We start from the raw sequence: 25,216 nt of genomic DNA, 5'->3' as shown, positions 1-25,216 counted from the left end.
CTGGCTGTCCGAGCCGAGGAACAGAGTGCTGGAACAGTGGCGGTGGCGAGGATGTCGTCCACCGGGTAGCCGCTGTCGGAGCCGAGGAACAGGGTGCTGGAACAGCGGCGGTGGCGAGGATGTCGTCCACCGGGTAGCCGCTGTCGGAGCCAAGGAACAGGGTGCTGGAACAGCGGCGGTGGCGAGGATGTCGTCCACCGGGTAGCCGCTGTCGGAGCCGAGGAACAGAGTGCGCGCCACACCTTGGTGTGCGCGTCGGAACAGTGGCGGTGGCGAGGGCGTCGTCCACCGGGTAGCCGCTGTCGGAGCCGAGGAACAGAGTGCGCGCCACACCTTGGTGTGCGCGTCGGAACAGTGGCGGTGGCGAGGGCGTCGTCCACCGGGTAGCCGCTGTCGGAGCCGAGGAACAGAGTGCGCGCCACACCTTGGTGTGCGCGTCGGAACAGTGGCGGTGGCGAGGGCGTCGTCCACCGGGTAGCCGCTGTCGGAGCCGAGGAACAGAGTGGCGCGCCACACCTTGGTGTGCGTGTCGGAACAGAGAGACGCATCGGGGTGCGTCTGCGAGGAGGAGTGTGCCAAGCAGGAAGGTCTGGAAGATGCGCGTCGGCGCGCTGAGGTCTGGAGAGCGTGCCAAGCTCGAAGGTCTGGAAGATGCGCGTCTGTGCGCTGGTACGGAGGAGCGTGCCAAGCTCGAAGGTCTGGAAGATGCGCGTCTGTGCGCTGGTACGGAGGAGCGTGCCAAGCTCGAAGGTCTGGAAGATGCGCGTCTGTGCGCTGGTACGGAGGAGCGTGCCAAGCTCGAAGGTCTGGAAGATGCGCGTCTGTGCGCTGGTACGGAGGAGCGTGCCAAGCTCGAAGGTCTGAAGTGGAACACTGGAATACCTCCCGTAGAGGATTAGAGAGCGCAGTACAGTGTCTCCCTCCAGGCAAACGGCGGCAGGTGGCGAAGGCTTGAGCGCATCTGGCGCGCTGGTCTAGATGTGCGTCAGGACGAACAGCTGCGCTGGGGTCTGCAGTGGAACGCTGGGGTGCCTCCCGTGGAAGTTACAGGGAGCGCAGAACAGTCTCCTCCACAGGCTTCGGCGACAGCAGACGAAGGCTGGAGCAAACATCTCAAGGCTGGAGAGATCCATCTTACAGCATTGGTAGACCAGAGGATCTCCCGAAAGAGTCTAGATGTTAGAGAATATGACTCAGCATGAATACAACACGACCCCACGCCAAAACGAGGGGAAGCGCCCTGGTATTTAAAGCCCACAGGGGGACTAATTAGCCTGCCACCACAGGTGCGAGAGATAATAGAATATCAAACAGATGTGGCCACTAAGGGTAAGGAACGAGAGGGTGGGGGCTAGAGAGAGTGAGTAGGGAATTCCTAACAGTAGGCTTAAAGAAGACAGAGAATAGGGAATTCCTAACAGTAGGCTTAAAGAAGACAGAGAAAAGGTAGTGAGCAGCGGGCAAAACCTCACAGTATCCCCCCCTCCAACGGGAGCCACCCGGCGACCCAAAACAAATACAGACAGAGTGGCAGGGGGCAAAACAAGACAAAAACGAAGGCACTGGCCAAGCCAGTAGGGGAAGCCACCACAAGAGTGGGGCTAGCAAAAGAAACAGGGTCGCCGAGGGGTAACTAGGGTAGCAGAGGGGCAACTGGTCTAGAGGAACTGGGTCTAGAGAACTAGTCTAGCGAACTGGGCAAGAGAACTGGTCTAGAGAACTGGTTTAGAGAACTGGTCTAGAGAACTGGTCTAGAGGAACTGGTCTAGAGAACTGGTCTAGAGAACTGGGCTAGAGAACCGGGCTAGAGAACTGGTCTAGAGAACTGGTTTAGAGAACTGGTCTAGAGAACAGGTCTAGAGGAACTGGGTCTAGAGAACTGAGGGGCAAGCAGGGTAGCAAAAGGGGTAACCATGGTAGCACCGGGAAAAGGGGCTAGCAGAGGGAAGGTCAGCTGCCAGGGCACTGACAGCTACAGGGCCTATGCTAGCTGTACTGCTACATCAACATAGAGGCTGCGCAAGCTGCCGGAGCTAGGCCAGCAGAGGGAAAGGGTAGCTGCCAAGGCACTGATAGCTACAGGGCCTATGCTAGCTGTACTGTTACATCAACATAGAGGCTGTGCTAACAGCCGGGGCCAAGCTAGCAGGCCGGGGCCATGCAGAGGGAAACTGGGTTAGCTGCCAGGGCATGGCTAGCTACAGGGCCTATGCCAGCAGCAAGGGCTGCATAAACATAGAGGCTGTGCTAGCAGCCGGGGCTAAGCTAGCAGACAGGGGCTCTGCTGAGGGACTGGGTTAGCTGCCAGGGCATGGCTAGCTACAGGGGGGTCAAAGAGGGCTAAACGGGAAGCAAACAGGGGAGCTAACCGGCTAACAAGGGAGCTAAACAGGGCTAACAAGGAAGCAAAACTGGGCTAACAGGGGAGCTAGAGGGAACAAGAGAAGAAAAAAAAAGGCAAACTCAACATACACCGTCTGTGCTGGCTGGGGTCGTCGATTTGGTGGGGTCGTACTGTTATGGTTTGTAACCGACCCCAATCGCACAACACAAGACAGGTATGGTGGTTTGCCAAGAAACAGATATTTATTTAGAACAGGGAAAAAGGGCACTGTCCCTTTAAGGGAGAAAACACAAACACTGGAATAACACAAGAGGGGAAGGTAAAGTGCCTTTAAGAGGCGGGCAGGAAAAGGGGGAAGGTAAGGGAACGCCTAAGGGAAGGTTAAGGGAACGCCTTGGGAACAGAGGAACTAGAGACTAGGAGAACTAGGGAAGGAGGACTAGGGACTAGGAGAACTAGGGATAGAGGACTAGGGACTAGGTGGAACTAGAAGGGGAGAACTTGGGGCAGAGGGGACTGAGGCCCGCGGAGGCGGGCTGGGGAACAGGGAGGAACTGGGGACAGAGAACCGCGGAGGCGGGCTGGGGACAGGGAGGAACTGGGGACTGGTGGGAAAACATCTGGGCCGCTCTGCAGAACAGAGGAGAGGGTTAATATTCAAAGGGAACAAACAGAGCAGATGCAGAACAGTCCAAATAACAAAGTAACAAAGTAAATACTATCTTCGTGTGAACAAACACACAGTGGGAGATGGAATGTCCAAAATAATATCCACGAGAGAACAAAACAGAGTGGGAGATGAAATGTCCAACTAATAACTAAGTGAGAACTAAAGGAGGCAATACGCTGGGGAACAGCAGCGGGACGAGGGCAAGGGGCATTACGCTGAGTGAGTGACATCACAATCAAAACTCACCCAGGCGTATGCGTAAAGGTACAGGGACAGCAGCGGGAACGGGGGCAAGGGCACTACGCTGAGTGAGTGACATCACAATCAAAACTCACCCAGGCGTATGCGTAAAGGTACAGGGACAGCAGCGGGAACGGGGGCAAGGGCACTACGCTGAGTGAGTGACATCACAATCAAAACTCACCCAGGCGTATGCGTAAAGGTACAGGGACAGCAGCGGGAACGGGGGCAAGGGCACTACGCTGGGTGAGTGACATCACAATCAAAACTCACCCAGGCGTATGCGTAATGGTAAGGACAGCAGCGGGGCGAGGGCATCGCCACCGGGTGGCTGGCTGTCCGAGCCGAGGAACAGAGTGCTGGAACAGTGGCGGTGGCGAGGATGTCGTCCACCGGGTAGCCGCTGTCGGAGCCGAGGAACAGGGTGCTGGAACAGCGGCGGTGGCGAGGATGTCGTCCACCGGGTAGCCGCTGTCGGAGCCGAGGAACAGGGTGCTGGAACAGCGGCGGTGGCGAGGATGTCGTCCACCGGGTAGCCGCTGTCGGAGCCGAGGAACAGAGTGCGCGCCACACCTTGGTGTGCGCGTCGGAACAGTGGCGGTGGCGAGGGCGTCGTCCACCGGGTAGCCGCTGTCGGAGCCGAGGAACAGAGTGCGCGCCACACCTTGGTGTGCGCGTCGGAACAGTGGCGGTGGCGAGGGCGTCGTCCACCGGGTAGCCGCTGTCGGAGCCGAGGAACAGAGTGCGCGCCACACCTTGGTGTGCGCGTCGGAACAGTGGCGGTGGCGAGGGCGTCGTCCACCGGGTAGCCGCTGTCGGAGCCGAGGAACAGAGTGGCGCGCCACACCTTGGTGTGCGCGTCGGAACAGAGAGACGCATCGGGGTGCGTCTGCGAGGAGGAGTGTGCCAAGCAGGAAGGTCTGGAAGATGCGCGTCGGCGCGCTGAGGTCTGGAGAGCGTGCCAAGCTCGAAGGTCTGGAAGATGCGCGTCTGTGCGCTGGTACGGAGGAGCGTGCCAAGCTCGAAGGTCTGGAAGATGCGCGTCTGTGCGCTGGTACGGAGGAGCGTGCCAAGCTCGAAGGTCTGGAAGATGCGCGTCTGTGCGCTGGTACGGAGGAGCGTGCCAAGCTCGAAGGTCTGGAAGATGCGCGTCTGTGCGCTGGTACGGAGGAGCGTGCCAAGCTCGAAGGTCTGAAGTGGAACACTGGAATACCTCCCGTAGAGGATTAGAGAGCGCAGTACAGTGTCTCCCTCCAGGCAAACGGCGGCAGGTGGCGAAGGCTTGAGCGCATCTGGCGCGCTGGTCTAGATGTGCGTCAGGACGAACAGCTGCGCTGGGGTCTGCAGTGGAACGCTGGGGTGCCTCCCGTGGAAGTTACAGGGAGCGCAGAACAGTCTCCTCCACAGGCTTCGGCGACAGCAGACGAAGGCTGGAGCAAACATCTCAAGGCTGGAGAGATCCATCTTACAGCATTGGTAGACCAGAGGATCTCCCGAAAGAGTCTAGATGTTAGAGAATATGACTCAGCATGAATACAACACGACCCCACGCCAAAACGAGGGGAAGCGCCCTGGTATTTAAAGCCCACAGGGGGACTAATTAGCCTGCCACCACAGGTGCGAGAGATAATAGAATATCAAACAGGTGTGGCCACTAAGGGTAAGGAACGAGAGGGTGGGGGCTAGAGAGAGTGAGTAGGGAATTCCTAACAGTAGGCTTAAAGAAGACAGAGAATAGGGAATTCCTAACAGTAGGCTTAAAGAAGACAGAGAAAAGGTAGTGAGCAGCGGGCAAAACCTCACACATTCACACTTTGATTACCGGCGATGCGGTGCGCCTTACCGCCGTTGAATGCCAGCACCCACTTCAATGATAGCGTTGTGAACGCATAATCTCTGTCTTAAATTATGGCTATGTGTCTAATCTGCCCGTCGTTTATCAATGACTTGTTTGCAGTCAACATTGTTGAGACGGATTGTTTTTTTAATCAGTTCATTTCCGTTTTATAGCATTTTGAAAAGCCCTCGTTTTTCAGGAAAATATAAAGATTCCGTGATAAACGGCATTTCCTGGAATATTCTGGCATACACAAAAAACGTTGTCATTTTTTGGCCTATTTATGAATCGTTTTCAAATAAACGCTATTATAAACGATGTCTAAACGATTATCGATAGTATATGTGTACTTATGCACGCTATAGGAGCGATCTGAAAAATATATTCTCATTTCCTGATCAGCGAGCACACACACACACACACACACACAGGGCACACGTTGATATATAGGTCAAAATAGATCCGATTACCCCAAGACTGGTAAAATAAATTGCTTACCTCATATCAGATGTTCTCCAAAAAGATTATTCCAATTCCTGATCGCCATTCCAAATATCGATCACGTTTATTGATTCAGCGTTGGGTACTGGAAATACATAATCCACGCTGTTCTGAGGGTCGGCGATCAACTTGGATCTCTTCAGATGCCTCGCCGGAAAGTAACATGAGGAGGCTGGACTGGGAGACCCATGTTACTGACCAAACACTCTATATCAATGAGTGAATGAGTGAAATCTACCTTCCTTATCAGTGATTAATTCAGTGAGTTGAAATGTTATTCTCTTGGCTATTAGTATACAAACTCCCCTGGAAGCTCCATTAACTGGTGAAGAGTATATTTGCCCGAACCGACTGTTTTTTTATCTTTTTCCCCCTCCATTTTCCTCCGATTTTCTCCCATCCCAATGTTAGTCGTATGCCAATTCCCAATCCCTTCCTGGTCGCTGCGCACTTACCCCCCACAGTCAGATCATCTGGGAGAGTGGAGGCTACCACGTGCTTCCTCCGACACACGTCCAGCCAATCACAGCTTCTTTTCACCTGGCAGCACGGATTCTCATTGAGAGGGCGTAGCGTGTGGGCGGATCACACTATCCCACTCAAGTCCTATCCGCGTTTAGCAGGCGCCCCGACCGAACTGTAGGAGTCGCTGTTTACAACGACCCGGACCCACCCCGCCAGCTTCTCCCACCCTCTAATACAGCCAATTGTATTAGTGTGAACGGCCAGCCAAGCTGGTGACAACCCCGGAGCTGTGAGCTGGATTCGGGCGAATCCAGCTCACAGCTCCGGGGTTGGTGACGAACGCAATCTCCGCTCGGCCACCTAACCGCCCTCGAACCGACTGTTTTTAAAGCTTTAGGGCTTTCTCGTCTTTGATATGGCTCTCTTACAGCATAGCTATCGCAATTTAATGATTTAGAGGTAGAATTCGGCCACTAGATGTCACACCAGAGCACTATTTTATCCAATCAGGTGCATTCGTAGGGAGGCGATACACGCACATTAATTAATTAATTAATCAGGAATTACATTCATTGATAAAAAAGTATTCATATCTTTTTGGGGGGGCATTACTCTTTATTCAGCAACTTTCTAAAAGCTCTGTGGATGTATTATTATGTAATTTTTATTATTACATACAAATATTATCTACTGCACTTTAAGGTATAGTCATATGTTCTGGATCCCATTAATATTCCACGAAACCTACTTAATACTCTCAGCTGCCATTTATTTAATCTGATAGGTATATGACCCAGTTATCAAGGCATATAGAATATAAAGAAAAGACAGAAAGATAACCGTACAGCTGCCATTTCTGTGTGTAGTGAAGGAGTGAGGGGTGAATGAGTGAGGGGTGAAGGAGTGAGGGGTGAATGAGTGAGGGGTGAAGGAGTGAGGGGTGAAGGAGTGAGGCGTGAAGGAGTGAGGGGTGAATGAGTGAGGGGTGAAGGAGTGAGGGGTGAAGGAGTGAGGGGTGAAGGAGTGAGGGGTGAATGAGTGAGGCGTGAAGGAGTGAGGGGTGAAGGAGTGAGGCGTGAAGGAGTGAGGGGTGAATGAGTGAGGCGTGAAGGAGTGAGGGGTGAATGAGTGAGGGGTGAAGGAGTGAGGGGTGAAGGAGTGAGGGGTAAAGGAGTGAGGCGTGAAGGAGTGAGGGGTGAAGGAGTGAGGGGTAAAGGAGTGAGGCGTGAAGGAGTGAGGGGTGAAGGAGTGAGGCGTGAAGGAGTGAGGGGTGAAGGAGTGAGGGGTGAAGGAGTGAGGGGTGAAGGAGTGAGGGGTAAAGGAGTGAGGCGTGAAGGAGTGAGGGGTGAAGGAGTGAGGGGTAAAGGAGTGAGGCGTGAAGGAGTGAGGGGTGAAGGAGTGAAGCGTGAAGGAGTGAGGGGTGAAGGAGTGAGGGGTGAAGGAGTGAGGGGTGAAGGAGTGAGGCGTGAAGGAGTGAGGGGTGAAGGAGTGAGGCGTGAAGGAATGAGGCGTGAAGGAGTGAGGGGTGAAGGAGTGAGGGGTGAAGGAGTGAGGGGTGAAGGGGTGAAGGAGTGAGGGGTGAAGGAGTGAGGGGTGAAGGAGTGAGGGGTGAAGGAGTGAGGCGTGAAGGAGTGAGGGGTGAAGGAGTGAGGGGTGGAGGGGTGAAGGAGTGAGGCGTGAAGGAGTGAGGGGTGAAGGAGTGAGGCGTGAAGGAGTGAGGGGTGAAGGAGTGAGGCGTGAAGGAGTGAGGGGTGAAGGAGTGAGGGGTGAAGGAGTGAAGGAGTGAGGCGTGAAGGAGTGAGGGGTGAATGAATGAAGGAAGGGATACAACAAAAACAATACAAAACAAAGACAACAACAAATAAAGAGTGGTATGCAATATGAGGATCATACAATGTTTCATGTTTTTAACGAGCTGAAGAGCTCTTTTAGTGACAGACTTGTTATGCCAACGTGCTCTTCAGAGAGATCCAGGAAGTCTTTGTACCTGCTGCGGTGACGTTTTTTTAATAAACATTGTCGGTGACTGTCACTGTTGATGATGAAGAAGATGATGATGATCTGATGCTGATGTCTAGAATGCTGGATGTACTGAGGATTGTGGTAATGTTGGTGTTCATTAATATGTTTGTTGATATTGATGTCATCTACAACCACTAACATATTCTAGTACAGTCACAAACTGATTCTTGAGAGTTGGGACAAAACATGTCCTACATAGAAAAGTCTAATTTATATAAAAAATTAAGAAATTCATAATGATTGACATACTCACAAAGTACATCTAAAGGTATTGTGTATACTGATGTTATGTTTTAGCACATATATTTGTTTTTTGGGGGATATTTGTTTAAATGTATAATCTGTGGTTAGAAACTCCCATGTTAATTATCTTGTCCTCAGCAATGGGTCACATTATTGACCATGCAGCCCAAAAAAGCTTGAAAGACCTCTCCACTTGTGAAAACATACATATCAAATCAAAGATAAGGGTTATACATGTATAAAACAATGCATGCCATGAAACTCAAATAATATTGTCCATAGAAATCTACCTATCAAAGTTGTGTCCTCAGTTTATGTCAACTCTGTCAGACCTTTTCATAAACCTAATTAAATCAGGCAATAGCATGGCCAGCTCTATCCCTGAGGACCCCTTTTCCTTCCCCTGTATGTGGTGAATGCAACACTACCACACATGGTCTGGTAAGTTTTACACTTTTTGATATTTTAGACAAGCAATGTCAATATTCCGATGGTCACAGCTGGAACATGTCAACACCGTCTCTCCGTTATTATACTTTTAAAAAACAGTGGATTGAATTCAAGTGTTTCAGTGAGATTATTAAGACAGCTAGCAACTGCCAAAAAACTAGCTAGCTGTACTGCACAATACAGGCTTGGAGGGAAAATGTGTGCCCTTTTGTCAACTCTGTCAGACGTCAACTCTGCATTCCCCATTAAGAAACACATCATTTAGACACCTTGCATGTTAGGATTTCCTTCAGATTCATGTTGGCATCCATGTATGGCGAAGGCCCGGACGCGTCTATTCTTTCCCCACTACATTTCCAGTTCCGCGTGTGCGTTCTGCGATCTGATTGGCCACCGAAGGTTCCGAGTGCGATCTGATTGGCCACTGACGTTTCTGGTCATGTGACATGTGCGCCCAATCGCGTGACGCGCCCATTTCCGCCTCGAGCAGCTGCAAACTACCTAACGCCTAGTTTATCACTGGTTAAGCTTAGGCGACTCTTTCGAAGTTGGTTAAGGTTAGAGTTTGGAATCAGGGCTGGCGTTCTATCGCCCTGCTCTAAGACAAACTCTAACCTTAACCAACTTCGAAAGAGTGCCTAAGCTTAACCGGCGAAAGAACTTGCCGTCACACGATTGGCGGGACCAGAAACGCCAGTGGCCAATCAGAGCGCAAAACGCGAACGCGGAACTGGAAATGTAGTGGGGAAAGAATTCAGGCGGCCCGGACTGGCCATCGGGAGCTCTGTCTGTCTGTCACACACACACAAAGGGAGCCGCATGTGATTGGTGGAGGCGGGACCAGGCCATACAACTGATTGACAGTGGAAATGGCGAATGGAATGGCAGATGGCACTTCTGCAAAATGACAGGCAGAGACAGCGAAAGACAAAAAATGTCAAGCATAACCTGCGCTTGAAAATGGACAATGAAAAAAGAGAAAGGGTGGAGCAGAGAGGGAAAGAGAGAAAAATTCATACTGCTTACTGCTTGTATTTCACATAACAGTCAGATGGAAATTACTGGAAATGAAATGTTTCAACACTTCAACAGTGAAAAAAAGAGGAAGCATGGAGCAGAGAGGGAGATACAAAATAAATAAATAAAAGGCCCTTGCAGGAGATGCCGCTAAATGTGGCAACATTGACCAAATGTTTTCTTGCACCACGGGACCACCAGGTTAGTCAGTGATAAAAATAAACATGCTAGCTAGCTAACATAGCTAACATTACCATGCATCATCATCATCCCCTGTCACTTTTCTTTTCCATAAATCTTTTATTCAACTTCAGTCCTGATCATAACCATTTTTCTTTTCAATTTTCTTGTAATGTCAGATTCAAAATGAAATAGTCTCACTTTTCTGATAAGAGTTGTTAAGTCTGACATTACAAAAACAAAAAATCCATCAAAATCAGTGTTGTTGCTAATCATTGACACATGATGATTATAACAATTATTAGCCTGTAATAATCCCCCCCACAAAAATCCACTTTGCATTTGATATATTGAAAATATAAAAATGTTTGTGTGTTTTTTTAACAATAATTTGTGATGCCATCACAAACAATGGCATTTAAAGGGTAAACATTTGAAAAGTCCTGCACCAGCATGCAGGGAATTAAGTCTTTGTAACAAAAATCTTCCTGGTGGGGGACCCCTAGACCCCCTGCTTAAAAAGTGGCCTGACTTGGGCTATATTCCGCACTATATTTCCTGGCCTGAATAATTCCCCCAGTCCGGCCCTGCGAAGGGGTGAAAAATTGTCAAATCTGCCATTTTGAAATCCAAAATGATGTAGGTTAGAGTTATCATATCTGAAAAAGTATCCTATATTTGAATTCCCCACAAGAAACACATATTTTAGACACCCCTCATGTTAAGATTTCTTTAAAATTCATGTTTGCACAAAAGTATGGCCCGCCCTAATATGATGACCACTGGTGGCTAGCCAAGACCATCGATGTGGATACTGATCAACAAGATGTGAAAGTGGAATTTCTGCATCCCCCTGGTCCAACAGAAAAGGTTCCGTTTCTGCCCAGTTCAAGACATCATAGTGAAACTAATCGGAAATGCAGAAGGAAACGAAGAGGAGAAGTGCAGGGTGAGAAAGTGGAGATCAGGAAGTTGTGTAAATGAAAACAGGGACGAGGAGAAGGGGTCCTGGTCTCCATTACTGTTTTTGTTGTTGGAAACAGTGCATTTTGTAATAGTTGGAAACGGTGTATGTAAAGTTTGTTGTTATTACAATTGAGTTAACAAAATGTTCAGTATAAGACAAGGAGTTATTAGTTCTTATCATTGTCACTTCCATCTGTTTAAAAAATGCATGTGTTCATATATCAGAGATGCATATACAATTTTGTCAGTTTCTCGTCAACACCGTCAGATCTTTGTCAACACCGTCAGATGTTAGTTTTTGTTAATTTTGTGGAAAATACAAATTCCTTCTTCAGTTTATGTTGTTTAAGTAATAAAGGAGCATCAGATCTTCATCCTCTTGTCTTATTTACTTTTTTTGTATCATATCAAAATTTAAAACAAAGTTTGAAAATGCAAATATTTCTAAATCTGGGTTTTCAGAATAGTGTGAAATTACACCTGAGGTTTATATATTATATTTGATTGCATACCAGAGTAACTAAACACTATTACAACATACTTCAGAACTTTAGATTCTTGTTGGACTGGAATAATTAGAATTATATACTTTTTTGTGTGTCTGACGGAGTTAAAACAAATCAAGTTTCAAAGGGAAACATGTGAATTAGTTGGAAATGTTTTTTCTATGTAGAGCCCGCACCTTTACATGGTTAAATAGCTCAGACCTTTCTCTACATGAATATACAACTCTAATCAATATAGTGTGCATTCTCAAAATATAATATTAAAAAGTGTTTTGTCCCGACTCTCAAGAATCAGTACATTATTTATTATGGTGCTGTGCTCTCCTTTATTCTGTACTGCCTTGAGATGTTTATGCTTCTGATTCTATTGTCTTGTCTGTTGTCTGTCCTATTGTATTATTATTTTTGTATATTGTATCATAAGGAAAAAAGCTAAACAATTATTTCCACAGAGAGTAGGTATGTGACATTAATTAAAATAATGATGAATTTGCAAGCTAATAACTATTAGGTTTCAATTAGTTATTCACCTACAGTAGTTTAGCAATTCTAGGTTAAACTGGTCTCTCACCTCAGCATCTATTTATACCGTAGCTTTCACTTATCTTGCTCAAAACCAATCATTAAAATGTGTTTGCTTGAGAAGTCAAGACATTTGTATTACTGCGCAGTGAGACGGAGGTGTGCTTGATTTCTATCACAGGCCAGCTGAATTGCGCCTAGGAGAGGCAACAGGCCAAAATGAATTGATAAGTGAATTCAGTCTGGGGGCCTGATGAAAATACCAGGCGGGCCGGATTTGGCCCACGGACCATGACATTATATTTCAGAAAGCATCCATTTGAAAGTAAAACATACTTGAGAATCCCTCGATGTATCTGTTGCATAGTTTTATGATATGTGTTTTCTTCCACCCACATCAGAGGGGAAAACATTTCATCGCTCTCCATTGACTGTGTATTGTGTGACAGTGCCTCTTTGTCATTTTGGTCAGATAGCAAACATCAGAAGAATACCTCAAATCTACTGGGATGCACTGCCAACAGGGTACAGAACCCAGAACGAAGGTTATCCTATAACCCTAGCTATATGAGTAATGGTGAGCGCTCTGCTCTGTTGGAACAATCCCTATCACATATTGTGAACTTGAAAGCTTTCTGCCACAATGCACCTACACCTGTCCGGCCACGCCCACATCCGCCCATGAATATAAGCGGGGTGTGACCGTACTCCTGCTCACCATTACTCAGTAATGAGTAATGCTCACCATTACTCATATAACTAGGGTTATAGGATAACCTTCGTTATATATCGTAATGGTTCACGCTCTGCTCTGTTGGAACACAAGAGCGGAGCAGAGCGGAGAGCCCGACAAATGTACCCGCTGAGGTCCCCTACAACCATCAGAATACTGGGGAGGGTCCGGGCCCCCCCCACCCCCCCTAGTGAGGGGTGGGGGGGGGACAGGACACAGACTGTGCGAAAGAGGGGACAGCACCCAACAAACGCACAGGGTGAGCAGACCGCGGGACAAAAGGGCCCGCGACTACCCGACCGTGTGCCCCGCACGCTACCAGGGAACGTACGTGAACACAAAAGCCTGTGTTACCGCTTCCACACCCCATGGGGTCGGGTAAACCCTGACGCTGCCCGCGAGGTGTTCCGAGGGGTCAGGATTAAAAAACCCCGACCCCGCGGGCGAAGCCATAGCAGCGGGGCGCGAAGAGGGTCCCAGCCCCAGGTCACCCAAGGCGGGCTTACCGCAGAGTCCGGGGGCCAGGACCCCCAAAAAGGGACCTGGCGAGGTCAACGAGGCCGTGGCATCGAGACCTCTCCAGGCGTTCACTGGTGACACCACCCTCTATACCGCCAGCATATCGGACAGGGCCTACAACAGGTGAAGGCCCTTCTCCGCCTGGCAAGCCGCGAAGACCCCCTGAGGAAGAGGCTCTGAAAACTCCCGGAGGAGGAGGCTCTGTAAGGAGGTTCTCTCTCCGAGGAGGAGGCTCAGAAGAATTTCCTGAGGAGGCTCTGAAACTCCCTGGGGAGGAGGCTCCGAAGTTCTCTGAGGAGGCTCCTGAGAAGGCTCTAAAACTCCCTTAGGGAGGAGGCTCTGAAACTCCCTGAGGAGGAGGCTCCGAGGCTCTCCGAGGGTTCCAAAAAAGAGGACATGCTGTGCCCAGGCTCGAGTTACTTAATGATACTTTGCACAATCGAAGCGGGCATGGCCACCTTCATTTCACTATATGCCTTGTGTTGTGGTTTGTAACCGACCCCAATCGCACAACACAAGACAGGTATGGTGGTTTGCCAAGAAACAGATATTTATTGTGAACAGGGAAAAAGGGCACTGTCCCTTTAAGGGAGAAAACACAAAACACTGGAATAACACAAGAGGGGAAGGTAAAGTGCCTTTAAGAGGCGGGCAGGAAAAGGGAACACTATGGGAAAGTAAGGGAACGCCTAAGGGAAGGTTAAGGGAACGCCTTGGGACAGAGGAACTAGAGACTAGGTAAACCAGGGACAAGGAGAACTAGGGAGAGAGGACTAGGGACTAGGAGAGCTAGGGATGGAGGACTAGGGACAGAGGGGACTGAGGCCCGCGGAGGCGGGCTGGGGAACAGGGAGGAACTGGGGACAGAGAGGACTGAGGCCCGCGGAGGCGGGCTGGGGAACAGGGAGGAACTGGGGACAGAGGACCGCGGAGGCGGGCTGGGGACAGGGAGGAACTGGGGACTGGTGGGAAAACATCTGGGCCGCTCTGCAGAACAGAGGAGAGGGTTAATATTCAAAGGGAACAAACAGAGCAGATGCAGAACAGTCCAAAAAACAAAGTGACAAAGTAAATACTATCTTCGTGTGAACAAACACACAGTGGGAGATGGAATGTCCAAAATAATATCCAAGAGAGAACAAAACAGAGTGGGAGATGAAATGTCCAAAACTAATAACTAAGTGAGAACTAAAGGAGGCAATACGCTGGGGAACAGCAGCGGGACGAGGGCAAGGGGCATTACGCTGAGTGAGTGACATCACAATCAAAACTCACCCAGGCGTATGCGTAAAGGTACAGGGACAGCAGCGGGAACGGGGGGCAAGAGGCATTACGCTGAGTGAGTGACATCACAATCAAAACTCACCCAGGCGTATGCGTAAAGGTACAGGGACAGCAGCGGGAACGGGGGCAAAAAGCATTACGCTGAGTGAGTGACATCACAATCAAAACTCACCCAGGCGTATGCGTAAAGGTACAGGGACAGCAGCGGGAACGGGGGCAAGGGCACTACGCTGGGTGAGTGACATCACAATCAAAACTCACCCAGGCGTATGCGTAATGGTACAGGGACAGCAACGGGAACGGGGGCAAGGGCACTACGCTGGGTGAGTGACATCACAATCAAAACTCACCCAGGCGTATGCGTAATGGTAAGGGACAGCAGCGGGGCGAGGGCATCGCCACCGGGTGGCTGGCTGTCCGAGCCGAGGGACAGAGTGCTGGAACAGTGGCGGTGGCGAGGGTGTCGTCCACCGGGTAGCCGACTGTCGGAGCCGAGGAACAGAGTGCTGGAACAGTGGCGGTGGCGAGGGTGTCGTCCACCGGGTAGCCGCTGTCGGAGCCGAGGAACAGAGTGCGCGCCACACCTTGGTGTGCGCGTCGGAACAGAGAGCTGGAACAGTGGCGGTGGCGAGGGTGTCGTCCACCGGGTAGCCGCTGTCGGAGCCGAGGAACAGAGTGGCGCGCCACACCTTGGTGTGCGCGTCGGAACAGAGAGCTGGAACAGTGGCGGTGGCGAGGGTGTCGTCCACCGGGTAGCCGCTGTCGGAGCCGAGGAACAGAGTGTGCGCCACACCTTGGTGTGCGCGTCGGAACAGTGGCGGTGGCGAGGGTGTCGTCCACCGGGTAGCCGCTGTCGGAGCCGAGGAACAGAGTGCGCGCCACACCTTGGTGTGCGCGTCGGAACCGAGAGACGCCTCGGGGTGCGTCTGCGAGGAGGAGTGTGCCAAGCACGAAGGTCTGGAAGATGCGCGTCGGCGCGCTGAGGTCTGGAGAGCGTGCCAAGCTCGAAGGTCTGGAAGATGCGCGTCTGTGCGCTGGTACGGAGGAGCGTGCCAAGCTCGAAGGTCTGGAAGATGCGCGTCAGTGCGCTGGTACGGAGGAGCGTGCCAAGCTCGAAGGTCTGGAAGATGCGCGTCTGTGCGCTGGTACGGAGGAGCGTGCCAAGCTCGAAGGTCTGAAGTGGAACACTGGAATACCTCCCGTAGAGGATTAGAGAGCGCAGTACAGTGTCTCCCTCCAGGCAAACGGCGGCAGGTGGCGAAGGCTTGAGCGCATCTGGCGCGCTGGTCTGGAGTGGAACACTGGAATACCTCCCGTAGAGAATTAGAGAGCGCAGTACAATGTCTCCCTCCAGGCAAACGGCGACAGGTGGCCAAAGCCCTTGAAGATGCGCGTTGCGCGCTGGTGACTGGAGAGCGTGCCAAGCCCGAGGGTCCGGGAGATGCGCGTTGGTCTAGATGTGCGTCAGGACGAACAGCTGCGCTGGGGTCTGCAGTGGAGCGCTGGGGTGCCTCCCGTGGAAGTTACAGGGAGCGCAGAACAGTCTCCTCCACAGGCTACGGCGACAGCAGACGAAGGCTGGAGCAAACATCTCAAGGCTGGAGAGATCCATCTTACAGCATTGGTAGACCAGAGGATCTCCCGAAAGAGTCTAGATGTTAGAGAATATGACTCAGCATGAATACAACACGACCCCACCCAAAACGAGGGGAAGCGCCCTGGTATTTAAAGCCCACAGGGGGACTAATTAGCCTGCCACCACAGGTGCGAGAGATAATAGAATATCAAACAGGTGTGGCCACTAAGGGTAAGGAAACGAGAGGGTGGGGGCTAGAGAGAGTGAGTAGGGAATTCCTAACAGTAGGCTTAAAGAAGACAGAGAAAAGGTAGTGAGCAGCGGGCAAAACCTCACAGTACCCCCCCCTCAACGGGAGCCACCCGGCGACCCAAAACAAATACAGACAGAGTGGCAGGGGGCAAAACAAGAGGTACTGGCCAAGCCAGCAGGGGAAGCCACCACAAGAGTGGGGCTAGCAAAAGAAACAGGGTCGCCGAGGGGTAACTAGGGTAGCAGAGGGGCAACTGGTCTAGAGGAACTGGGTCTAGAGAACTAGTCTAGCGAACTGGGCAAGAGAACTGGTCTAGAGAACTGGTTTAGAGAACTGGTCTAGAGAAACTGGTCTAGAGGAACTGAGGGGCAAGCAGGGTAGCTAAGGGGTAACCATGGAAGCACCGGGAAAGGGCTAGCAGAGGGAAGGTTAGCTGCCAGGGCACTGATAGCTACAGGGCCTATGCTAGCTGTACTGCTACGTCAACATAGAGGCTGCGCTAGCTGCCGGAGCTAGGCTGGCAGACAGGGCTGGACCAGCATGAGAGCACAAGCTAGCTGGAAGGACAGTCCTAGCTGTGTGAGAAAAACTGACCTTGCTAGCTGAAAGGGCAGTCCTAGCAGTGGGATAAACTACACAAAAAGTGGAGGCCATGCAGAGGGACCGGGTTAGCTGCTTGGGCCTGGCTAGCTACAGGGCCTATGCCAGCTGCAAGGCTGCATAAACATAGAGGCTGTGCTAACAGCCGGGGCCAAGCTAGCAGACCGGGGCCATGCAGAGGGAAACTGGGTTAGCCGCCAGGGCATGGCTAGCTACAGGGCCTATGCCAGCAGCAAGGGCTGCATAAACATAGAGGCTGTGCTAGCAGCCGGGGCTAAGCTAGCAGACAGGGGCTCTGCTGAGGGACTGGGTTAGCTGCCAGGGCATGGCTAGCTACAGGGGGGTCAAACAGGGCAAAACGGGAAGCAAACAGGGCTAACAGGGGAGCTAGAGGGGAGACTAACAAGCTAACAGGGGAGCTAACAGGGCTAACAGGGGAGCTAGAGGGAACAAGAAAAAAAAAGGGCAAACTCAACATACACCGTCTGTGCTGGCTGGGGTCGTCGATCTGGTGGGGTCGTACTGTTGTGGTTTGTAACCGACCCCAATCGCACAACACAAGACAGGTATGGTGGTTTGCCAAGAAACAGATATTTATTGTGAACAGGGAAAAAGGGCACTGTCCCTTTAAGGGAGAAAACACAAAACACTGGAATAACACAAGAGGGGAAGGTAAAGTGCCTTTAAGAGGCGGGCAGGAAAAGGGAACACTATGGGAAAGTAAGGGAACGCCTAAGGGAAGGTTAAGGGAACGCCTTGGGACAGAGGAACTAGAGACTAGGTAAACCAGGGACAAGGAGAACTAGGGAGAGAGGACTAGGGACTAGGAGAGCTAGGGATGGAGGACTAGGGACAGAGGGGACTGAGGCCCACGGAGGCGGGCTGGGGAACAGGGAGGAACTGGGGACAGAGAGGACTGAGGCCCGCGGAGGCGGGCTGGGGAACAGGGAGGAACTGGGGACAGAGGACCGCGGAGGCGGGCTGGGGACAGGGAGGAACTGGGGACTGGTGGGAAAACATCTGGGCCGCTCTGCAGAACAGAGGAGAGGGTTAATATTCAAAGGGAACAAACAGAGCAGATGCAGAACAGTCCAAAAAACAAAGTGACAAAGTAAATACTATCTTCGTGTGAACAAACACACAGTGGGAGATGGAATGTCCAAAATAATATCCAAGAGAGAACAAAACAGAGTGGGAGATGAAATGTCCAAAACTAATAACTAAGTGAGAACTAAAGGAGGCAATACGCTGGGGAACAGCAGCGGGACGAGGGCAAGGGGCATTACGCTGAGTGAGTGACATCACAATCAAAACTCACCCAGGCGTATGCGTAAAGGTACAGGGACAGCAGCGGGAACGGGGGGCAAGAGGCATTACGCTGAGTGAGTGACATCACAATCAAAACTCACCCAGGCGTATGCGTAAAGGTACAGGGACAGCAGCGGGAACGGGGGCAAAAAGCATTACGCTGAGTGAGTGACATCACAATCAAAACTCACCCAGGCGTATGCGTAAAGGTACAGGGACAGCAGCGGGAACGGGGGCAAGGGCACTACGCTGGGTGAGTGACATCACAATCAAAACTCACCCAGGCGTATGCGTAATGGTACAGGGACAGCAACGGGAACGGGGGCAAGGGCACTACGCTGGGTGAGTGACATCACAATCAAAACTCACCCAGGCGTATGCGTAATGGTAAGGGACAGCAGCGGGGCGAGGGCATCGCCACCGGGTGGCTGGCTGTCCGAGCCGAGGGACAGAGTGCTGGAACAGTGGCGGTGGCGAGGGTGTCGTCCACCGGGTAGCCGACTGTCGGAGCCGAGGAACAGAGTGCTGGAACAGTGGCGGTGGCGAGGGTGTCGTCCACCGGGTAGCCGCTGTCGGAGCCGAGGAACAGAGTGCGCGCCACACCTTGGTGTGCGCGTCGGAACAGAGAGCTGGAACAGTGGCGGTGGCGAGGGTGTCGTCCACCGGGTAGCCGCTGTCGGAGCCGAGGAACAGAGTGGCGCGCCACACCTTGGTGTGCGCGTCGGAACAGAGAGCTGGAACAGTGGCGGTGGCGAGGGTGTCGTCCACCGGGTAGCCGCTGTCGGAGCCGAGGAACAGAGTGCGCGCCACACCTTGGTGTGCGCGTCGGAACAGTGGCGGTGGCGAGGGTGTCGTCCACCGGGTAGCCGCTGTCGGAGCCGAGGAACAGAGTGCGCGCCACACCTTGGTGTGCGCGTCGGAACCGAGAGACGCCTCGGGGTGCGTCTGCGAGGAGGAGTGTGCCAAGCACGAAGGTCTGGAAGATGCGCGTCGGCGCGCTGAGGTCTGGAGAGCGTGCCAAGCTCGAAGGTCTGGAAGATGCGCGTCTGTGCGCTGGTACGGAGGAGCGTGCCAAGCTCGAAGGTCTGGAAGATGCGCGTCAGTGCGCTGGTACGGAGGAGCGTGCCAAGCTCGAAGGTCTGGAAGATGCGCGTCTGTGCGCTGGTACGGAGGAGCGTGCCAAGCTCGAAGGTCTGAAGTGGAACACTGGAATACCTCCCGTAGAGGATTAGAGAGCGCAGTACAGTGTCTCCCTCCAGGCAAACGGCGGCAGGTGGCGAAGGCTTGAGCGCATCTGGCGCGCTGGTCTGGAGTGGAACACTGGAATACCTCCCGTAGAGAATTAGAGAGCGCAGTACAATGTCTCCCTCCAGGCAAACGGCGACAGGTGGCCAAAGCCCTTGAAGATGCGCGTTGCGCGCTGGTGACTGGAGAGCGTGCCAAGCCCGAGGGTCCGGGAGATGCGCGTTGGTCTAGATGTGCGTCAGGACGAACAGCTGCGCTGGGGTCTGCAGTGGAGCGCTGGGGTGCCTCCCGTGGAAGTTACAGGGAGCGCAGAACAGTCTCCTCCACAGGCTACGGCGACAGCAGACGAAGGCTGGAGCAAACATCTCAAGGCTGGAGAGATCCATCTTACAGCATTGGTAGACCAGAGGATCTCCCGAAAGAGTCTAGATGTTAGAGAATATGACTCAGCATGAATACAACACGACCCCACCCAAAACGAGGGGAAGCGCCCTGGTATTTAAAGCCCACAGGGGGACTAATTAGCCTGCCACCACAGGTGCGAGAGATAATAGAATATCAAACAGGTGTGGCCACTAAGGGTAAGGAAACGAGAGGGTGGGGGCTAGAGAGAGTGAGTAGGGAATTCCTAACAGTAGGCTTAAAGAAGACAGAGAAAAGGTAGTGAGCAGCGGGCAAAACCTCACACCTTGTGTGTGATGAATAAACCTCTTGAATCTTGAATCTCTACTCTACTCTCTAATCTCTTCAAAAATGCCTTATTGTTTTAACCTCTTAACATGCACCCAGAAAAGCGGCCATCTTTTTACTTTAACTTTTTTTGCAAAGCTTATCTTTATACGTTATGCTTATAGCACATGCATAAGCCTGGTCTCTTTTGAAAGATAACATTCTGAAGTTACTAATGCAAAAAAGGAAAATCACTTTTAGTGCTAATGAGTAACATAGGGCTTAACTTGAGTTGAACTTGAACTTGTGTACTCACGTTTTTGTGTAGTAGTTGCAATATTCCAAAATAATATATATTTTTTGTATAAACTGGAAAACACAGCAAATCCATAGCCTGAAGTCTTATGTAGTACAGGTCCAAATTTGATAAATATCCGTTCAGAAATGTGTCTTCTAGAGACATCCGGGTAAACCGTGTGCCAAGAAAAAAGCTCTCCATCTCTCCATTTCCTCATCCAAGTCATCATCATTCGGAATTTTTATCACTTGCTGTCTTCGCTTGTCAATTTTCACCTAAATCCCTGATTCGCACACCCCCACGTGGGATATCACTGGAAAGCTACACTTATTGTTGGCTACAAGTTACAACGCTGACCAATCATTTTCGCAATCGGCGGATAATTCTGGAGCCTCGGGAGTCCGGGTGCGCGTAAAAGGTTGCACGCCTGACATATCGGCATGTAACTCGAGAACCGAGGCACGGATTTTGTCGAGTGAGATGGCATTCGAACGGCAACAAATAGCCGTTTAATTCAGTCATTGATCCATCCCTATTGGCAAACTTTATATTTAAAATAATAGTAAAAAAAAAAAAAAAAAATAAAGAAAAAAAAAAAAAATAATAATAATAATAATAATAATAATAATAATAATAATAATAATAATAATAATAATAATAATAATAATAATAATAACAGGGTTCCCACGCTTGCCTTGAATTTTTTTTCCATACTACCTCCTGATTTTCCAGGTACCATATTAAGTGATGATCTATAGGCCCCTGAAGTTTTCCGCCCCCATCCGCGCCCCCCCTCCCCTCACACGCACAACCCCCTAGGACACCTGACTACTTACTTGATTGTACCAGTCAAGTCTACATTGTAAATGCTTAGAGATTATGTCTTATTGATAATATCAATGCATGAAATAATGCAACAAGCTGTAGATGAACAACAATTTATTGAACTGGAACACATGAGCACTGGGATTGATATATGTTCTCTCTTCCACTCCTCTCCTATCTCATCCTGTCCTCCTCTCCACACCTCCCCTCGTGTCCGCTCCTGTCTTCTTTTCCTAATCTTCTCAACTCCTCGTAATCATAATCGAAATTAATCGTTGTGAGGTTGCATCGTTTCACCCCTACTACTCTTACTCTGTAAAAGCGTTTGTAAAAGCTTTTGTAAATCAAACTGGTTATTGTTATGAGAGCTAACCAGGGGCGGATTTAGGATTATAGGAGATCCGGGGCTTAGCCCAGATTTATTTTAATTTTCAAATTTTTTATTTTTTTTGCAGGCAAGCGGCAGATTTTTTTTGAATTTAATTAACCTGTACGTGCAATTTCCTGCAATATAGAGCCTTCAATCTTGACCAATAAAGCTGCTCTTTTCACTATAAAACTCAGTTAACCATAACGTAGTTATGGTTAGATTTATATATTGGGGGGGGGGGGGTATATCATATTTTTCATATGATCAAAAAGTGGTGGAGCAAGAGCATACCTTTGCTCCCCCAAGTTCAATAGTGGGAGAGCAGAGATGCTCCGAATGCTCTTATGGCCAGGCGTCTATGATTCACTGATACAAAGTAAAATAGTGCAGTGCAATAAAATAGTTAGTAAAATAGAATAAAATAATGCAATAGTGCATTGCAATAAAATAGTTATCATCGTATTTTTTCGGGAGGCCGGTAAGGAGTGCATTACAGTAGTCGAGTTGGCTTGAAATAAAGGCATGGATCTGGTTTTCAGCGTCCTTTTGATTTATAAATGCTATGTTTCTAAGGTGGAAGAATTAAGTTTTTGTCAACTTTTTGATTGTGATTTAAAGCTTAGGTCTGAGTCTACCATGACACCAAGACTTAACTCACTCAAATGCAGTTAGCAGCTGGATAGACCACAGATGGAAATTAGCTTCTGCTAAATCTGGTGCAAACATATTTTCATGTAACAATGATGAATTGTCAGAAAAAAAAGAAAAAAAAATATATTTTTTATTTTTTTTTAAATAGATTCGGGGCTTTTCAGAAAACATTCGGGGCTTGAGCCCAAGTAGCCACCCCCTAGCCCCGCCCCTGGAGCTAACGTTGGCTAGCTACTGTACCTGGTGCTGGCTAACTGGCTCGTTATGAGAGCTAACGTTGGCTAGCTACTGTACCTGGCGCTGGCTAACTGGCTCGTTATGAGAGCTAACGTTGGCTAGCTACTGTACCTGGAGCTGGCTAACTGCCTCGTTATGAGAGCTAACGTTGGTAGCTACTGTACCTGGCGCTGGCTAACTGGCTCGTTATGAGAGCTAACGTTGGCTAGCTACTGTACCTGGCGCTGGCTAACTGGCTCGTTATGAGAGCTAACGTTGGCTAGCTAGTTAGCAAGATTGCACTGCTTACTAACTAACGTTGATAAACCCAGGTTTACCACACAGTTAAAACACAGCTACTTACATGAGGATAAACTTCCATAAGAAGTTTCACTCAAGTTTCACTGTAGATGCCAAGGCTCCATTGGCTCACCAAGCTGCCTGCATCAAATTCCAACATCCAATATACCATATAGGATGCCAAGAGCATGCTCTACAACATGGAATCATCCATTTCTATCTACAGTAAAAGCTGTTCACGTGTAAAGGGTTTTTATAAACTCATGTTAATTCTGTGCTCAATAGTTAAATTTTATTACACATCATCCAATAAAATTTTCCAGGACAACTGTTTCTATTTCCATGTAATTGGTCACTTTTGCTCAGTTTCCATGCCTTTCCATACCTGGAAAATGAATCCCATGAATCCCATGTTTTCCATGTTTTCCAGGTCCGTGGGAACCCTGAATAATAATAATAATAATAATAATAATAATAATAATAATAATAATAATAATAATAATAATAATAATAATAATAATAATAATAATAATAATAATAATAATAATAATAATAATAATAATAATAATAATAATAATAATAATAATAATGGGCGGCTAGGTGGTGTAGTGGGCAAGGCACTCGCCACCAGTGTGGAGACGCTAGGATTCGCGTGTTCGAATCCAGCTCTCCACATTGTTTTCAGTTTAGCTGGTCGTCCGCAGTAATACACATTGGCCGTATTACGGGGAGGGAAAACTGAAGGGTGGGGATCGAACGTTGTGAACAAGCGACTCCTACAAGTCGGTTGGTGCGCCTGCGCAGTAGAATCAGGAAGTGTCGGGGGCAGCGTGAGCCTCCCACGCGTTACTCCTCGACACTGAGAGATCGAGCTGCGCAGGTGAAAAGATGCGACTGCTGTTACCTCAAGTACCGGAGGGGACTTGTGCTATGTATGACTTAGTCCACATTGCAGCCGGCTTGTGGGAGGCAAGAAACAGCGTTCGTGACAGGGGAGGGTTGAATTGGATGATACGAAATTGGGATGGGAGAAAAATAGAAAAATGGGAGAAAAAGTGGATCAAAAAAATAATAATAATAATAATAATAATAATAATAATAATAATAATAATAATAATAATAATAATAAAAAAGAAAAAATGTATAAAAAAAAAAATTTGGTTCATTATACAACTGTGGCGGGCCGCCACAGTCTACGTAATTAATGGAAAACCCTGACATAGATAACATTATCTTGCTAACACATAGCTAACATTAGCTTGCTAACCTGCCCCATCATCATTTTAGTTCTAAATGCCTCCCTCCTGTTGTGTGTCTAACCTGAAGATATTGACAGTATAGTATTTGTCAATATACCTTGCTCTCTGGTAGACACAGGGTGCTACAATATGTTTTTAAACTAGCTACAGGCATTTTGTTAGGCCCCCCCCCCTGGTTGCATATTACAGTGCTGATTGCTCTGTCTCTGTTACTGGCCACACTTCAGATTCTGCTGAGAGAGGTCTGGAGAAATTCACTGTATAATAAGTTACTAAACTCCAACCAACACCTCAGACAAAAACAATCAAATGTAAACAAAGTGCAACACCAAGCAGGCCTATTTTACCTAGAGCTGTTTGAGGGCATCACAGATTCTACCTTTATATAAAATATTTAAATAAAGTTTAAACCCTCCTAGCTTTGGCATAGAGCCTATATCAAAGATCCCCCCCTTGCCTTCATACAGCAATGAAGCTAGCACACAACAGTTAAAAGCTTCTGTGATAAACCATCCATAAGATATGTACAGATCAATATCTCAAAGTGGTAGGAATGACTTTATCTCATTCTACAAAATAACAGGCATTAGAATATGAAATGAGAGGCTTTCCGGGTAAATAACTGGAGGATAAATGAATGAGCATCACTCAGCTAGGAATAAGGCCTCTCCCTTGGGGTTGCAGGGCTTGCTCTGTCCATGCCATTATATGTTCCGAGAGGATGTCTCTCCTCTTATTAGCATTCCCCCAGGGGCCAGCCATTAACAGACTGAGAAATGACAGAGCACCGAGGGTTGGGGGGCCTTCATCAACATGCCTGCTTCAGCCTCAGTGTGAGCTCTGGGTCTCAACATCCATACCTTCCCCCCTGCCTGCCTATTTTCCATTAGCACGCCCACGTGCCGCCGTGAAAGCAGCAGCAGCAGCAGCAGCGGTGAATACAGTAGCTAACCTAGCACATCAAAAAACATACCGTTAAAAACAGCTCTAAATGTGTGGGTCTGAAGTCAGGTCCATTATATGTCTGGCAAGTTTTTAAATACAGGTGTAATTTTAGCACATAGTTGAGCCTGTTTTAGCGTTTGAGTGATTAATGTTTTGTTATTAGGAAACCAAAAAAGGTACAAGTGCCACGCTCTGCCCCTCC

At 49.4% G+C, this 25,216-nt stretch overlaps 1 protein-coding gene across 2 annotated transcripts in view; it reads right to left on the bottom strand.

Annotated features, from left to right (window-relative positions):
• Positions 1–25,216, bottom strand: part of zdhhc9 (zDHHC palmitoyltransferase 9) — a 74,172-nt gene that overhangs the window by 27,395 nt on the left and 21,561 nt on the right. The window lies entirely within an intron of this gene.

This window comes from Notolepis coatsorum (genome assembly GCF_963971535.1).
Source record: "Notolepis coatsorum genome assembly, chromosome: 16".
Classification (NCBI taxonomy): Eukaryota; Metazoa; Chordata; class Actinopteri; order Aulopiformes; family Paralepididae; genus Notolepis; species Notolepis coatsorum.
This window is presented reverse-complemented; position numbering and strand designations above follow the sequence as displayed.